The 19,456-nt window shown below is 35.0% G+C and overlaps 1 long non-coding RNA gene across 1 annotated transcript in view; it reads left to right on the top strand.

Moving 5' to 3' along the window:
• Window positions 1-9,347, top strand: part of LOC108972998 — a 69,221-nt gene extending 59,874 nt beyond the window's left edge. The window contains exons 4-5 of the long non-coding RNA XR_001993689.1: window positions 302-480; window positions 8,873-9,347. This is a non-coding gene — a long non-coding RNA (uncharacterized LOC108972998). The remainder of the gene's footprint in view (window positions 1-301; window positions 481-8,872) is intronic.
• The last annotated feature ends 10,109 nt before the right edge of the window (window positions 9,348-19,456 follow it).

The raw sequence follows: 19,456 nt of genomic DNA, 5'->3' as shown, positions 1-19,456 counted from the left end.
TGCCCGCATTTTGTTATTTTTGTAGTTGTTCTTAATGATGGTGCCACTGGTGCATGTGTACAACAGTCACTTTACCATTTTTAGACATTTTCCTGTCAGCATCTCGTTTATTGTATTCGCTCCGATTTTCTAAAGTGAAAAAGTTTATTTGCCCAGCATTTTTCCCTTGCAACCTCACATCAACAAAGATACATACTCATACATATTTTTTTATGGCAGTATTTCTAATATTTCTTCCATTTTTCACGTTTGGTTAATTCCTTTCATTGACTTTGTTATTATTGTTGCTGTTTCTTTGCAGAGCACTCCGGTCGGCACGACGATTTCCGCCACATTCAGGCGCTGGACAAGTATGCTGGTGTTAATGGACTCGTCGAGTATTTTATTGTTGAGGGCAAAACAAACACAACGGAAGATGAGACAATGACAATTGCCGATGGTTATGTTACATTTCCAATTTCCTTTCCCCATCAAGGACAGGTGAGTGAGTTAGGCAATTGCAAAAGTCGGATGTGCAAATCAATATATGCTTTTCTAGTTTCTTTTTTAGGAAGAAATAATTTATTTGCTTTGTATGCAGTATAGGTTTATCTGAAGAAATTACCCGAATACCTAAAAATATACGCTTTCTTTTCTGAAGTATATAAATTGCATTCGGCTATTTTTGCAATGGGTGAAAGTATTCAGCAAAGAAGTTCCATTAAACTTTGGGTGCGAAATTAAATTTCTGGTGCCGAAATGTTCATAATCTTAGAAAAGGCATTGGATGAAAATTGTTTGTATCGAGAAAGTGGTCTTGATTGGTTCAAAACTATTTGAAAAGGAGCCCTGAATTATGGGCCGATAATTGTTGTTTTCTGCACCATTATAAAGCACCGTCGCATATTGCATTGATCTTCGTGATTTTTAGACAAAATTTTTAATGAATATTGTACCGCGTGCAACATATTCCCCGAATTTAGTTCCATGGATATTCACCAAATTCTGGAAAAACTATTTTGAGTCAATTAAAGATATTAAAACTGAATTCGTACGCGCATTGAATGCGATTCCGGAAATTAACTTTAACAGCTGTACCAACAATTAAAAAAAAAAAACGTTTCGCATAAGTGTACTAGGGCCGCAGTGGATTACTTTCAGGGAGACAGCATAGATTTTGAAAAAATAATTAAGAATTTTAAAATTATCAACAGCGTCTTACTCTTTTTTGCTCATAGTAGTATATACACCTTCATACGCTTACTGAGCCAAAGTCTTGTATTTACTTAATGTCCAATAAATCAATTTTAAACTAAACCATTTGTATATCAATAGATATTGTCTTAGAATCACTATTGACATTTCCAGATTCAAATCACAAAAATAAAGGGGCAATAAAATAAAGAGCAAATAAAAATATTTCGAATTTTTTGAGCAATAAAAGCATATTAAATGGAAATTATTTTTATTTGAGGTTAGCCAACTGCAGCACAGTGGAGGGTAATGCCATGTAAATGGCGGCAATAAATCTGGTCACATTTGTATCAATGAATTCTTGAACAAAAAACAAAATCAAACAGCAGCAAATAACAATAGCAACATACATATATATATATAGTAAAAATAGCAATGCAAATAATAGCATATAAGAAATATATGTGTATATTTATCACACATACCGGTTTAGAGTCGTGTAGCGTTGTTGGCCATTCATCTGGCAAATTTATCTACAACTTTGATAGACAATGTGCGCATTTGTGGTTGCTTATGCTGCTGCATATTGCTGTCTGCGCCAATGCATACATATACACACATAATATATGTTGGCCTTCCTCTGTCATTCTTTGTCAGTATCCGATGCAATCAATCAAATTGCATACCAGACTCATTTAGAGATTTGTATATATGCAAATAAAAAAATTTATTAAAGGCAAAGTAAATAAATATTATACAGCATGCAACACGCCTCAAACGCAAAAATGTATACATTATTTATTCGTCAGCCATTAATACACATACATATCAATAAAAATTTATCTGAGTAAAATAGTGCGCTTTAAATGAAAAATAACAAATACACATCTACAGATTTATATTTGCAGGTGACTGTCGCCAAAACGCTGGCTTACGAGAAAGCGCAACGTTATTATCCAACAATCGTCGCAGCGGTAAGTAACGCGTATGCTCAGCGCGCATTTTAGTTTCCAATAAACATTCTGCACAAATATTGATACAAACTTGTTAGCAGTGAGGTTAAGTGCAATTCATAAAATACTAACGAAGAAATATTGCTGTTGACACATAACTGATATAGCAGAGGAACACAGAGACGTAGATATATATATACCTAGAAAAACACAATCGTAGAGCTTTAGAAGAAAACACTTTTGGAACTAACATTTCTCCCTACATGTATAAATACATATTTTTCTTGTTAAACACCAACTTTCTTTTTCCTTCATTCTTTCACCCGTTTCCAGCTTAAGCATTCACTTCCTACACTCCTTGCTGGCACGTTAAGACAGTCACACTGCGCGCTTACAGCAGAATCTCATAAATCGCTGGCTGTTGGAATGTAATCGCTTCATTGATCCGCATTGTACCGCATTGTATGTGACACCGTGTCACCGTTGAGGCTTTTGTAACTTGATAGCGACAGCTTAGACTGTTAAGTCTGTGGTGAGCCAGTGAACCAAACAAACCATTTCACAAAATCACAAAAAGTACATGGAAGACTGAACTGAGGTCTCTCTTTGCAGATACTTGTAATTATACAAGCCCTTTCCATGCTTCTAGAGTTTATAACATCGCATTGCTGTAAGATTGCTTTAATAGGAATTTTTATTATTATTCAAATGAACATTTTTTGGCATTTATTTTCTGAAGATTAGCTCTTTAAAATTTTGGCCGCGACTGCGTCACAGATGGTCAATCCATTGGGTAAAATTTTTGGTGACCAAGACCTGAATTGAAGCGAGATTGCATGCATAGGCTGCAGACCACAGGAAAGAGTATATCGGTGCTATATCACATGATCTTGGTGGCCAATCGACCCGAATCGATCGAGAAATTATTTGCTCACCGAAATGTTCTCTCAATAAATCCATTGACTGATGCGATGTGAGCGAAGTGGAGCCATCTTGTTGAAAACAAGTGTCGCCATGATCACGAGCTTCAATTTCCGGCATCAAATAATCGGCTATAATGGCGTGATAATGGTCGCCATAGGCGGTTACGGCATCATCACGGTCACCGGAATCATTTTTGATGAAATATGTATCGATTATTCCACCAGCCAACAAACCACACCGAACCGTTTTTCTTGACAGTTCTTGAATCTCTTTTAGTTGCGCTTGTCTCAAATATGACAATTTAGATTGTTTACATACCCTTTAAGTAAGAAATGTTCCTCATCGCTGAACAAAATTTGTCTCAAAAACTTTGAATCTTCTTAGAACTTTTCAAGAACCTATAGAACGAAGCGATGTCGCTTGGTAAGATCGAGGTCCAGGGTCTTCGGGAACACCTTCACGAAAAATATTGCCCACATTTTAGGAATATTTTATATCTGATTAAGAATCAAACACGCAACATAAAAAACCTCTTATATTCCACAAGACAATTAAAAAAATTCATGTGACAGTCGTTTTTTGAGCACTGCTTCTGGCAACGATAATCATTTGTATGCTTAAGCTGGTCAAGTGGCAAGCGCCAATTTCTTCGAATGGCAAAGGTACGCACCAAGTTCAGTGAAAAGGCGCGAGTCTATTAATTTCCGATTAAAATGGTGCGAGTTGCCGTTAAGAATAGTCAGTTGGTTAGACGAATGTTGGTGCGATGTAAAATATGTATGACGTTTATACAAGCTATTTACAAATCTAAATAAGTGGGTTTAGAATAATCACGTTTAGAATACTCATGTCTGAGTGAAGAAAATTAGTTGCATTGTGGGCCGCCAGCCACAACCCACTTCCTCAAACAGACTGCCAACTAGAAAACGAGTGGGATTATTTATCTCTTTTATAATATATGTATCCAGTATATAGTATTACCATTATATGGTATAACAGCTGAATAACTGTTTGTTTGGCAAATTAGTGCTCGGTTTGCCAATTTTATTGGCTCGTTATTAATTATTGTTTTATTTAGTTCTTAAATTTCATTATACCCATTGTTTGCTCATGTAGTGAGATTATGACTATGAGCAAATAACGGTGATTTTTGGTGGCGTACGGAAGATGTATTGTTCTGGCTATGATTATATGAATGTCGGAATAATTAGAATAAATCATTTCGCTTCCGCATGACAACCTGTTTATGCATTTTATACACATTTCAATACAAGTTTTTATAAAACCAACAACACTCAGCAGTTTTATTAATGCAGTAAAGTTTAATATTTCAATAAAAATAAGAAAAAAATGTTAACTTCGGCTACAAAACGTTAGAGAAAATCTTGGTTGGGCATATGAGGGCCACAGCACTTCTATGGCCATTTTTGATTAATAAGGTGCTAAGGATCTTTGACGGCAAAATACTTAGATAGTGGCATATACGAACGATATTGCCATTGTCTTAATAATTGATCAGTGTCAACACACCATTAGCTGTATTATGATCATCACTCTCAATACGGTCCAGAATGGGACATGGCAAAGGGCTCTAAGATTCAATCCGAAGAAAATAGATCCGTGTTGACAAGAAAATACAAAATTCCTCTACGCATTTCATTAAATGGGACACAAGTCTCCTTCAAGCACGGCACCACCTTAATAAAAATAGTGGTCTGATCTGAAAAATTTATTGTGCGGTACTACCTAACCTTAAGTTAAGTCTTATGACTCGACAACTACTAAGCCAATTTTAACCAAATTTTGTACATGATATCCTTAAATTAAAATTTGTCAGAAAGGAAGATCGAATAGCAACCAGGTCCACTTACTTCACGTGATTTATATGATAACTAAAAATTCTCTATGAAAATATCAATGAAAACAGAAAACATTCTGAATAAAACTTTTAACCATAATTCTCTATTAAAAGTGGTTTGAATTAGACTTTAACCTTATGAAAACTCCAGAAACCGAATATGAGGACTTCAATGTCTATGACTAACATGTTACCAAAAATATCGGTTTACAGATTAACCTGTCTCAAATATATTTAGAGGGCTAGTTTTGCCTTGATTTCATGTCTGGTACAAAAATTGTTCATATCGGTTCTAAGCCCCCCCAATCCTAACAATCCTAACCCTATATTTGTAATATTGAAATTTTCAACCATTTGGTTGACTTAACCAACCAACAAACTTTTGCATTGAACACCGGCAATTCGAGCAACAATAAATTGCGCTTTTCGGGCATATAAACTGACATTAATTATAACAAATTATGTTAACTCCCGTGCGCGATAGTATGTGTGCCATACCTTTGGCAATTCCGTGTGTGAGTAATTTAAAAATTTGAATTTTTGGTTTCAGAGAAAAAATTTAACAAAAATTTTATGACTTAACTGTCGAACATAAAAATAGAAAATGTTTGTAATCGCGTTGCCAGATTTGTAAAGAAAGTTGTATGCTAATTTGCGCGCAATTTTTGGCAATCAAATAAGTACGAGTACTTCGCGTATTCCGAAAATTGTGTGGTTGGCTGGAGAAAGGAGTTTTGAAAAAAAACAAAAAAAAAAAAAAATGTTGCCTAATGTTGAGAGGTCTTAATCGCAATCTAGATCTAATGTGTAGAAAACTTGTTATGCTTTTCTATTGGCGTTTTTGTATTATATTTCCAATATCATTACCAGTAGCCACCGCGTTTGCTCTCCTGTCACTATTTACAGCGTTATATATTATGCGCATGCGCACAAGAATTTTAACGAGATCTATAAGCGGATTGCTGGACTCAATGGGCATAATAAAATAATGTCGAAAACTGATTTCGAATATAAATGATGTAAAAAATTTGGCAATTGGATTAGTGCTAATAACGCATGCCAAGCATAGTAAATAATTATAACGAAGCATACATACTTACACACAAATACATATGTATACATGAGATATATCACACCAGCAGCGACTACAAGCCTATTATTTGCATTTATTCAATTTTATCTTAACATATTTACACAAAGTTTGTCGCTATCAGTCAATAAGTTATGGTAGCCTGTCTGTGGGTGTATGATAACTGCATAATGTTTGAGCAACAACTGAGAAATACAAATAAATTTTTTTTTTTCAAATGGCAGATAAGTTTTTGAGATTGGCTTTACTTGTCAGGTTTAAACTAGATTTTCTGCAAATGCTAGTACCATATGCCAAAAGAATATATTCAAGCAAGTTTCTCGACGGCTCCACTGATATGGAGCTACATGTGCGCATATCGAATTACGAAAGTTCGCATGCATATCCAATCGAACATGTGTATCTGTCACAATATAATTATAAGATGCATTACAGTAATAAATTTGGCATTATATCGTTTAAAGTTTTTCGAGCGTTTCATAAATATTATTATCTGAAGTGAGTTTTTCTTGGTAGAAAACTTAATTATAAGTTTATTTCTTTTTTCCGAGATAACTTCCTGATTTTACTACCTTTTTCATTTTGCCGAAAATATAAGTATACTATAGTCTCTGTGTAATAATCTATATATTTCATTGGAAATAATTTAATCGCTCAACTGCATTCATTTGGGATTAACTAATTAATAATTATCTTATTATTATAATACTTAATGTGATTACAAGCAGTCAAAAAAATTATACGCACTTAAAATTTATTCTCAAATTTACTCTTCTCAAAGAAGACTCAACTATTTGTCTTCAACTAATTTCAATACATATGTTCATATGTATATACATATGCTTAAGACTTTTGGTTGCCTCGAAAAATGCAAACCAATTACGCTTCATTAGTGCAAATACGTGTTGGCCCAGAGGCGTAAAAGATAATTGAACTACCAAGTACGCCCAGAGACAAAACGACAAAAATACAAAAATAAAATAGCAATGGCATGTAAAACAAATGTACACACATTGACAACCCTTCACCCACAAGCCCATTACCGATTCGAACTGACACTGCCTAGTGACTATCATTATTTGTTTTAATGATGTCATAATTGAGAGCCATTTGAAAACTATTTGTCATTTATTTACCAAAGCATCAAGCGCCGAACGTCAAGTGTCAAAATCGCAAGCGTGCTGACTGCTTGATGCTATCGTTAATGATTATGTTACCACTATCTTTTTTTATTTATTATTTTGCATTTGGTTTGTCTGCTGATGCTGATAATGTGACGCTGTGGGCATGTCTTGAACTCCAACATCAACGTGCATTACAGCGTCTTCAAGTAAATGTCATATTTTGGTAGGAGGGGCACAGATAGCTAGATATTTTCTATATATATATAATAGGTGTATGTTGACATGTCTTTTTGGTTTTTCTATCTATAAATACTGACTATTGGACATCGATGTGCATATATGCGTATGTATATTTATGCAGTTGTGTTGATTAAACTTAAGTTTCTACCAATGCTTATAAGTGTGTGCCGCTGAGATGAGTAATAGGCAACATTATTCCCCCTTACTGTATGTTATATCTACATGTTTGGTAGATTTTGGTTTTAATTTACAAGTGTTGCTAATTTCCAAACAAGTTTTAAAAATTTACAGCCTCTTTTTATTTGTAAATTTGTGGCACGAAATTGTTGTCGGGTGCTGGTGGAGCGCGGTAGTTCTTGCAGTATTGTCTGATTGTTTGTTGCTTACCAAATTTCCAGCTTCATTTTCCATGCTTACATTTTTGCATCGCTTTTTGTTGTACTCACGGATCTGCTAAATTGTTGCATAACCATTTCACAATTCGCAAAAGTGCCAGTACCAAGTGGCATGCTGATAAGATCTGCTCCGAAACGCTTAGCGACTTCATAAAACTTAAATAGGTAAAGACCAAAGAATAAGTAGAAAAGTAGTTCACAGCCTGCTACACGCCAATTTGCAATTTGCCGAACGACGCGCCAACAGCATTCGCGCGGCAAAGCGTACAATGTTTCAATAAACTGCAATTACTGCCACTTCCGTAGCGACCTAACGTTGAAGTTGAAGAGAGTTTTTAAATATCTGGCATTGTGTTTTTTAATCAAATAAATTGGTAATTTGTGTCAATAAGGGGTTACACGGGTTTCCTTGGGTAAAAAAAACTTTTTTTAAAAATATTTTCTTAAAATTTTTTATTGCTACAAGCATACACTATTAGCAAAGAAATCGTGAAAACCTGTGACCCCTTGAAAAAACGATGCGCCCGCGTTGGCAGAATAACTCTTTATAGGACGTGAATATATGTTTCATAAATTGCTTACAAAGCCAATTAGCGCTAATTGTGATATTGGACAAATTTTTATTGACATCAGTAAATACATGAGTTCGTTTTTTCTTTCAAAATAAATAATTGCGAAATAAATTAATCTTGTAAAATTAAGTTTGGATTTTATATATTTACATATATTTCGCAATACCAAAAAATAAGTTTATTATGCTAGTATATTTTTCTTTATTGGGTGATTATAAAGTACTTTTATTAGCTTACTAATTAGAAACTCATGGCTTTGCTTTTATTTTAGGTTTTCAGAAAAAGTAAGGTATTTCGAAATTTTTCATCTAGGAAATTTTTTTTTTTTTAGCTATATTAACTTGTCTGTTTGGATGCAAGATATACATCATAAATTATACATATTTTTTAACATATTTAGGGTATAATATTGAGAAGAGTTCTTCCTCTCATATCTCAGGGAGAGATAATTTTAAGATTCAATTGCATTAAAAGAATTTTGTATAACACTACCTTAACATGTTAAGTTATCTATTTTTTTTTTTTGAATTTATGTATTTTCAGTGGAAATACTAAGCAATAACAATAGCCAATTGATGAAATAGATAGGTGGCGGCAGCAGTAGCGCAAATGGTACTACCAGCGTCGGCGTTAGCACAACTGGCGATTGTGAGCATACTATACAAATAGTCCTACCAATGAACGCACCATCATCGGCCGGAATCTCCCGATTTCTGGCGTAATAAACGGCTCGGAAATTTTCTCTAGCCATCGAGTTCTTGTCACATATTTAAAATACCATACAAATAAAATCCGAATGTTATTACATACTTGACGCCACGGCAACGAGCTGAGCTTTTTCCGCCAGGAGGCGATGCCAGAAGTGTGTTTAGGTAATGCCTGCCGCTGCCGGTCTCTAAACAACGTTTTTCGGCCTTTTTTGGACTTTTTGTTATGTTGTATAGAGAAAGGTAAGTACTTTTTCGATGTTGCACTGGATTCGCATTTTTATCTACTAAAATCTGTTGATATTGCATTTCAACAATATTCAATAAAAATCTTTAAAATTATTTCAAAAATATATATTGTTGTTATTTGATTTATAATGGATGAAATTGAAGTTTGGAAAAAATAGGAAAAGGTGAGTTTAAATCAGTGCTAACATATGACTCAAATGAACAGTAGATTGCGTAAAAAATATCTGTATAATAAACTTGATTTGAAATCGTCTATCATTTTTAGCATAATAACACAATTTTGAATAATGTGAATAAGTTAATATTTTTGAGTAATCATTGCAACAAATAAGTGTCGGCCGCATAAATCTGACCATAATGAGAAACAGAATTAGCGGGATTTGGGAAAAAGTTTTTTATTTCTTATTTAAAAAAAAACCGCCGGGTCTTATCTTGATTTTGATCTTAATAATTTGTTCGAAGATTCTAGGGTTGCCTTAGAAACTAATTTCGTGAAAATAATTAGCAGATCCTTATCTCAAAACTGATAGTCCACTTCACGTATGTATAGATAATCAGTCGGATATAACGTACCCGACCTATGCCCAAAAAAAAAAAAAAAAAAATTAAAAAAAGCCGTTTCTTGTTTTTGTTTAAAGTACTAGGAAAAATATTTAATATATAATCCAATATATTACAGATTACTATTTACACGTTCTAATTCATTAAACCTACCCTCTACTTATGCAGTACTAAACTTTCAATATAAAAACTTATTCAAAAAGCTCACTGACAGATGGAAAGTTGATGCATAGTATAAGCATTTGAAAGCTTCAGGTAAGTACGGGTCAATTCGTAGGAGCAAATTTATTGCACATCACTCATTTAGATCAAAAAAACTATAGCGAACAATAAAAAGAAGGTCACTTAACAGATCATTCTACTGCAATCAAATACGCGACGTTTCCTCTATACTGTACTAAGTTATATTCAAAAAGTGGCATAAATATGTATGTATATTTCTCAACTGAGCATTTTTAGCAGTAAACTATAGTAAATCCAGTGCTATACGTTCCGTCAGTTCCCTTAGATATCTTACATATTGACTGATATATATCGTATAAAGCTAACCGGAAGTTTGAGATTCTTATATTGGTTTTATGGCAGTTAAATTGTTCTATCCGAATTTCAATAATAAATCTTACAGATTGGCTGATATTTTCGGTATAAAATCAAGGCACTAAGGTGACACATATCTATCTCTAACAATATACTTAAAAATGTCAGGAATTTATAATATAAAAATAGGAAATCAAGAATGAAAAGAAACAAATCAAATCAAATGACTATTGCTGCTTCTCCTTTTTTACTTCCACGAATTGGCGAATGGTCTCAATTACGCCATTGAATGATCCTAACAACAACAACCAGTTAATTATCGCCCGGCAACCAATAACACCACTGACGAGAATATTCATATAATTTAGGGGCTGTCATTGGACCGGACAGGATATATATATAAGCAGGCTTTAAAGCATTGTAGTTGGAGCACTCTCCGCAACAGCGAGATGAAGTTGTCCAACATGTAAACCATCTCGGTGCTTGGCTTCTGTTCCGTCGCCAGAGCCATGACAGTGAAAAATCAGTTCCGAGGCAGTAAAAGTTAAAAAAAGTATCTACACAATCAAACGCATATGCACAAAGTATAATCACTAAACTGTAACAACTTGTTAGCTGCTTGAATTTCCCAAAGTAAAGTGACGCTGACAAGGTTTGAAGCTGCCCATCATTCGACACAAGCACGTCAGGACTTGTCTCTAATCTGCGCGACGGTTTGAGTTACTAAAAAAAAGGAAAAAATTAATTGTTCCATAAGCAAATGAACAGCAGAAGAGAATCGTAAAAATACACAGATGGTTTGTGTGTATATAGATAGAAGAAGTCGCCGTCACTATCGCCGCTGTTGATTACATAAGTTCCCCGTGGCACTTATACACTTTGGTGCTGGGACAATTGGTGCAAATAAAAATCTTTAAGACCTTTTTTTAGCGAAACGGCAACATGTTGTGCATTAATTAGACAGCCAACTGAGAATGGGAAGGGCAAAACTGAACTTTAACAAGCAAAGTAAATTGTTTTAGTAATAACCGGCAAAAACGCAAAATAAATATTTGAGAAAACATAAAAATCGAAACGTTTCAGAATTATCTTTTAAATCATGGGTGGCGTACCACAGCGCCACCAGCGTGCTGCAAGTTTTTGGAAAATAATCACTTCAAAGTTGGCGGTGCAGTCGCCTGCACTTGCGGCGACGCTACGCATTAGTATTGTAGGCTATTTTTGGAAATGTATGTACAGGTACGTAGTATGCAGTATGTGTGTGTGTGTTGCTTGAGTTTTGTTTATGCATTAGACCATCTATACCATGTGTTCTTTTTCGATTATCTGAAACTTGCAATCAAATGCAAATTAAACGATATTAACTAGTTGCACATACATATCTACACAAGTGTATACCATCTCGATAGCCACTGAGATCCTACTCTCACTTGTTCACTGAAAATTTCGTTTTTGTGCTTAAAACGATTTACTTCCCAATGGCCTTTTTGTGTTGATTTCCGATTCAGAATCTTTAAAAATTATTCAATTCCCAACTGACTGTTCGATTCGCCTACAAGCCGCGCCACATGAACCAGTTACTTCTCTTTATGTTACAAGTCATTCCACGGAATTCCAAAAGCAAACTGAACTAGGCTTATTTTTACTCACCTTAGATGCCGATGTTATCATACTTATATACATATGTATATCTACTACTTCCCTATATACAGAGTATTATATTATAATATGAGCAGGAGAGCTGAAGATCGTTCAAGCACTATATTTCCAGAAAGCTTTGAAAACATATTATTTGTCGAACTTTCTCTCTGTTCGAAAACACTGGTGCCATGTTTCGATATGTAAAATAAAAAGGTTTCTAAAGCATAAAAACCGAAAATTCAATTTATCTGGAATATTTTTAATGATTAACAGTGGCAGGTACCGAAGAAGTTTCAGTTGAAATCTATCCTTCATAATGGTGCACAATCTTAGAATTAGATGCATACATAATATATACGAGTAATATATACCTAAGATGGCTCTTCTGGTGTTCGACAAAAAAGTACTGAAAAATGTTCGAACACTCCCTTTTCGGAAACATCCCAAAAGTTCAGAGAGAATTATTTAAAAATATAATATGAATATTGTTTAGAGATTTTAATGCTATCGATAGGTCTCTATTGACTGAAGGTTTTAGTAAGGCGTTATTTGAGCGATACAAAATAATTTAGAGAGATTTTAGTTCATTTACAGTCTTGGATATGAGCAACGTTCAATGATAGACACTGAGTGAATGTCATGAAATCGTCTTTAGGTGTACAATCCTTAGTAATTCTTCATCGGCTCATCTTTTACTCGAACAATAATTTCGAGAGTAGTTTCAATTGTTTATGCCGGTTTGAGAGATGTTTACAATCTAAATTGAGAGTGCTATGAACTTGTGTTGACGGGGTTCCATATTTGTTTTACGCATGTCCCATTCAGGTTTTAGTTAATCTAGAATTGCTGGAACGTGCTTCAATGTATTTTTTATTGTTATTTCAAGAAAATTTTGCGCACTTTGTGAAAAAACACAATTTTCTCACGCCTCGCATATGCACATAGCACAGTGCTCGCATACGTGCCAGAAAGTGCATTCTGAAGCAAAGAGTTATAGCTAGCCGGTAGACTGGTTCACCTAAAGAACCGTGCTTGTGTACACTAAAAAATTTCAATTACTTTACGTGCTTGCTAAAAATTGTTGAAAAAGTATCATATAGTTTTGAGTTTATTGCAGTTAGCACGTTGTTGCTTTTGGTTAAATTTTGCCAACCAAGTTTTGCTATAAATATGATGAAAAAAATTGAGTTAGCTAATTCTTGTTGGATTTATCAATAGCCTAACATGTTCCGGATCAGCACTACTGCTTTTGCATTACTGTTTGTAACAAGTAAGTTGACACGATAGTAATATAAGTGTCTTAACCGTTCTAATTAATTACTATCCTCATAAAATTCTGCATCCGTTTAGTGCTTTTCGTTAGTGGCGACTGCAGACCACAATTACCTCTTCCAGGGGGTCTACCACTTGGCGTTGCTACTGGAACTTTGACAGGAGCCGCCGGAGGTTTGCCTGTTGTCGGCGGCGTGGCGCAAGGTGCTCTTACACCTGTAGGTCATATTCCGCACATTTTGCCGGTAGTTGGAGGTGTTTTGAATGGCTAATATATTATTTACATAGATTCATTCAAATTAGTGCTAAATGAACTAAAAAATAGTATATTTATTAAATATTACTGGGGTTTTGATAAAAAAAAAATTATTTTTGATTAGATTTGGTGGAGGCAGTAGAGGGGTTTAGATGTTTTATTCCAAAGTAAATTTGTGAATTGGTGTATGTGTTTCGTGCATGTCCCTCTAGATGGGATTACTTTGAATCAGTTATGTATTTTAGCATTTTATTCTTTGTATGCTACTTTACCTCCATGAATGCAAGTGTGAGATCCAAGGTGTTTCTGCATTACTCCCGTAAATGTGGAGAAGTCAAAAGGAAGAAAGTGATTGTGAGTATTATTTCAAAACCCTTCGGAGGAAGACGTGGAGCTTTATTGACTTGCTTGTGTTTACTACGGGCCAGAAGAATCTGCTAGTAGCGGACAAACACCAAGCAGGTGAGGGTTTATAATACAATAAGATGCCAAAATGTGGATACCAACGGAAAAGAGTGTATTTGAAAATTTTAAATTTCAACTGATCCTGGTGAATAAAGCAGTAAGTAATGAAGATATTAAATCTATAAGACCTTTCTGTAAAACTTAGAGATACTTTATTAAATGGTGCATATATAAAAGTTTAGAGCCATAAAATGATTCGGGTAAAGTTGATTGATATCGCCTTCACTTCACGGACATCAAAAGAATATGTTTATCACATCGTTATGAAAAAATGGCCTACAAAAACTTAGCAAAAAGTCACAAATCAATAAAAACGATGGTATATTGCATTAGTTGTGCTTTGACTTCCGTTCCGTTCCGTTTCAATAACTTCTTGAAATCTGATCCTCACATCTTCAGAAAAAGAAATCTAAAAATCGAATCATAAAGTAAAAGTAGACGCTGACGTTCCTTCGAGGCTGGCACATTTGTTGAACAAAAAATTGAGTTTGACCGTAAATAATCGTATCTGACGAAGCTGGTCCCGCATTGAATGATGATGTTGTCACACCGTTAGATAAATTTAGATTTAAAGCACTAAAATCAATGACAAAGTTTATCATATCCAAGAATGCACACATGTTTATGGAGTATACTATATATGCAAAAATATACCTTTTAGCTTTACGAACTAAGTTACTAAGTTCATAGTGGCAGCGGCAAAAGCTTTTAATTTATTCAACGTCGATCCAGCAAATGTCACAGAGAATGGTGAAAGCGTGGTTTACGATTAGGTGCAAAAAAAACAAAAAACAAAGATTGTTTCAGTGCTTTTAGTAACTGGATTTATTAGACAGGAGAGATCATTACTGCTCTTCGGCTAGTTGCATTCCATAACATACCTTTATTCACTTTGGCGCCTTTGACTCCAAATTTCACACCATAAACTCCCAGCGAAAGTTATCTTACTGCAACGCTGCAGCAAAATGGCGTGAATGCGACAAGATTTGTTGGCATAAATGAATTGCCGCGTGCGCCAATAAAAAATAATAGCGGTGCGAGCACAAAAGCAACAACACCGCACTCAGCCTGCAGAAATACCAAAATAGCGGTAATCAAATAGTCTCTCCTGCAGTTAGTCGGAGTAACAGACAAAAAAGCAGTCACACTCCGCGGCATCCGGAAATATTATACTCGTACCAGCAGCTTTATGGTATTTCTCGCGTAGAGCGGAACTCGAAACCGCGACATGCCACCCCTTCCCCTGGGCTACCCACCCGCGGCTGCATGACTGTAGCATCAGCAAACAAGTACAAGTTTCGATCTACTCACCGCTCTGTCTTTAATCATCATAAATAGTTAAACGTTTGTTTAATTTGTGAATGGCTGCAAGCATACGAGTTCGTATATGTGTGTATCTGAATGAGTTTTTTGAGATTTGTTGTACACTCTGTTGTTGGTTTTATTATCGGTGCACTTGCTAGAGTGTTGTTTATCTAATCAACATCGGCAACAGCGGGCGCCCCAGTTGCACGCGTGCGTACCACTGCGGCAGGTAGTCATGCGCCTTATGACCAAATACTCGATACGATTGTACGAGAAACTGCACACGCCGCCACTTTCTCAGCCGCTGACAGTCCGCAGTTCAAGTATATAACTGGGACATATACAAAATGCAAGTGAATTGACGTGGCGTCGGGGTGCGCAACACAATTTCCATACGTGGGCGGCTCGTGAGAATCTTTTATCTACTCTTTTCGCTTATTCCGGACAAAGGCGTCAACATGGGAATGCTTCGCAAGAACGTTTGAGACCGTTTAAGTTCAATAAAAATTGAGCTCTTTTATCGTTTCAACCTTGAATCAACAGTATACACAAGAGTTCAAACAACAGTGAACTTCATTTTGTGAACCTACTTCGAAGTACGGGAGGACTAACTTATCAGTTAGAAACGTAACGATCCAACATTTTCTGGGATTAGCACGGTGCGCTCTACATCGAATATCTGGAAAAGGATAAAACGCTCATGTGATCTGAAAAGCACCTATTAATAGAACAATTCGATCCCGTATTGCGGAAATAGTGGCCCCATTTGGAGCGTGATCGAACTGAACTTCGAATATCTGCCATATTTATATATCGTATTCCCTAGATTTGGCTTGATACATATTCTTTCTGTTTCCAAAGTGAAAAAATAATCGCCTTAGTCGAATAAGATGCTTATACTGTAGGTTAACTTTTCACCTCATCAGAAAGCATATTTCTTAGAGGGTATAAACAACTTGGATCATAGCCTGATCACCTGTACCATGTAAATCGGAGATTTTGATTTCGAAATTTTTCCAAAAATATATTTCCTTTCTTGCAGGTGAAGCACTTGCCTGACCACCCTCGTACTTATACTTTCACATGCCTGAGTATTTATTTGTGGACAGTCAATAGCTGCGAATATTTACCTAATTGGTGTTCATTTATTTGTTGACTTTTGGTTTTTTTCCCACAGGTGCAAGTTTGCTTAATTGGAAAATTTCGTGAAAACAACAGTTCGTCAGCTATTCGGCCCAATTGCTGTGCGGAGGCAGTGGACGGGTTGTGAAAATAAACAAAAAGGCTAGGAAAATCTGCATAATGAAAAGGATAAGGTGACAACATGGGCGACTGCAACAATATTACACCTTTAGACACGTTACACACGGCGCACAAATTTGGTTTATTTATTTTATTTGTGCATGCATTTGCGTGAACAGTTGACAGGTGAGGCGAATTAATTTTATAAAGAACGCGCATATACACTTTACAGACAGTGTTTCGTGATTAAAAGTTCTGTATGTGTTTATCGGTAATTTGCAGAAAATTCGTTGGTAAGATAGAAAAATGTTAACAATTTTATGATTAAAGTCGTTACTAAAAATTCAGTTTAAATTAAATGTAGGTATTGTTAAAGTATTGGGTGCACACAAACTGAGCTTAGAATTGTGATTAATGTAAAAGAATTCTGTTTCTATTGTATTCTATTCTGTTTCGTATTGAAAAAATAACGTTTTCAGAAAGACGGTTATATGAACCAATAAGACATGCTATCTAAAATAAATAACAGCAAAGAGGAGTTCTGTAAAGTTCAATCACCTCCAGCAGACTAGTTTTGTTTTGATCACAGACATAAACGAAAACTTTAGAAAAATGGAAGAAGACAATTGTAAGTCGATGAGTCCTTTCGAAATGGGAACCATATTGTATTCTTTATGGAAAATCCCTTGCTTTTTTGGTGTTCGTCAAAAATTTATTTAATTTTTCTTTTTGATACGATACTCCCAAGTGTCTTGAAAACGTCTACCACGGAGAATAATATAAAAACAATCTGTGATATCTTATTTACTGACTGCCTACTGATAATGCAAGAGGCTGTCGGCATCTCAAAAGACCACTCAGGCAAGAAATATTGGACGTAAAAAAACGGTCGGCGGTAACCTAAGAGGACTTCACGGCAATATTTGACAGCGGCGGAGTTGCTTCTGCACTTTGTAAACGCGGACAGAACATGGCCACTCATATACACCAAGGATCAAGTAACAATCGAAACTGTGAAATTCAGTCGGTTAACTTAGGAAAAGGTCCGGAAAAGTATCACCATATTGATAAAGGTTTCTAAGATTCATGAGGTATAATCTACACTAACTAGATAACTAAGATTTATGAGGTATGTTTAACTGTATCGTCCAATCTTCCACAATGGCAGGAAAAATAGTTCCATTCATTGCAGAAATTTCTCTGTGATAATATACATCGACGTTGCCATGGCTAAATATGCCAACTTAAGCTACAAACCGCTGGTGGAATATGTGCTTCTGAAATTGATAAGATACTGCTGGAGTAGGTATATGAACATTCTTTGTATCTGTAGCCTTATTGACATGTATGTGTTTGTGAAAATTATAATATCTCTATAATATTTAATGAAATTAAAGTTATTTTAAAGTCTTTATAAATCTCAACTATATTGTGGTTATTGAATACGTGTTAAAATAATAGGCATTGCTTATATAATTTGAACGGAAATCTGAGCATGTGTTGCCTTATGACAAGTAATTAATCCCTCATTATTTTAAACAACATTTTTAACTATGATTAAGTGATGCCAATCCGTCTGATGCGAATTCAGGCGATACTCACACACCAGATACAACTATAAAGGCACACACAACACAACAAACGCACATAAATACAGTTGTTCCGTAACTGGGTTCAAGCGCTGATGTTGCATGCGTTTGTGGGGTCTTTTATAAGTCGCCGACACGCTGGCGAGATTATGATGGCAGCGGAGACAAAGTGACGCCAGTCAATGTAGAATGCTACATCGTTGACGGTGCCGGGGCTCAAGTTGTGCCATCTGAGTGGCTAACGAAACCGGTTTGAATTACGTATGAAATTTACTGACACTTGCTTTTGTTGTTCTCTCATAATATCTGTGCGCAATGTAACGTAAGGCACTGCACTCGCTTGCACACTTTAATAAATTAATCACTTGAAATCGAGTTTGCAGCTTAAGTCTTTCATTTGTTGCTTTTGCAGGCGATATTTTGTAGATCACCGGTCATAAATGTTCAATGTAAACTATTGTGATTTGTTAGTGAATCTGAGACTAGAAAAGTATTACGCACATAAATATGTGCTTATATGAAAAAATATTAGTATAATGGTTGTGTTTATTAACTCACAGAATTAAATATGGCTTTGCTGATTTTCAACAGTTGTTATATTTATTTATCAGTTGTATTTATTTGTGAGGTATACATATTTATTGATTCTTAATTTCCGCCTAATTCATTAATATTAATTTTATGTGCAATTTTACAGTGAGGTCTGACTGCATATTGTTTTGGATTCCTCATTATTATTTTTTTATGGAATTTACATCACTTTATAATAGCTTTATCTGAGGCGTTAGATAGATTTAACTATTTTCGCAGTATTTTTGTAATACACATATATAAAAATATTCAGATTTGGCCACATCGAAATTTTATAATTTTATATTTAATCTTACCTTTAAGTTTTGAGAAAATCATAGACTGGTCTTTCTCTTTATGAAATAAAATTGTCAATAATCAAAGGTGTTAGAGCAGGCCTCGCTAAGATAAAGTCATCTGTGCTGAATAGTTGGCAGGTGTAATCCATGGAAAATCTTCAGAAGGCGTCATTTGTACTACGTACACTAATTGACATACAGTTTTGGAATTAAGAAAAAGAAAATATTCCAAAATCAACTAGTTAACTGTGAAACAAACAATTTTGAAATTGTATTATGCTTTTAAACTACCTTTCCAAAAATAGGTGTACCGGCCTTCTGAGTATATTTATTTTTATCTTTTCGTGTTTTTACTTTCAACTACGGACCTACCACCGAGAATATTTTATAAAATTACAATAAAAACTTAATGACCTCACACATTAAAATTTTAC

Source organism: Bactrocera latifrons, unplaced genomic scaffold (genome assembly GCF_001853355.1).
Source record: "Bactrocera latifrons isolate USDA-ARS-PBARC rearing strain unplaced genomic scaffold, ASM185335v1 scaffold_445, whole genome shotgun sequence".
NCBI classification, from domain to species: domain Eukaryota; kingdom Metazoa; phylum Arthropoda; class Insecta; order Diptera; family Tephritidae; genus Bactrocera; species Bactrocera latifrons.
Note: the sequence above shows the minus strand (reverse complement) of the source record. Positions and strands in the feature narration are given on the sequence as shown.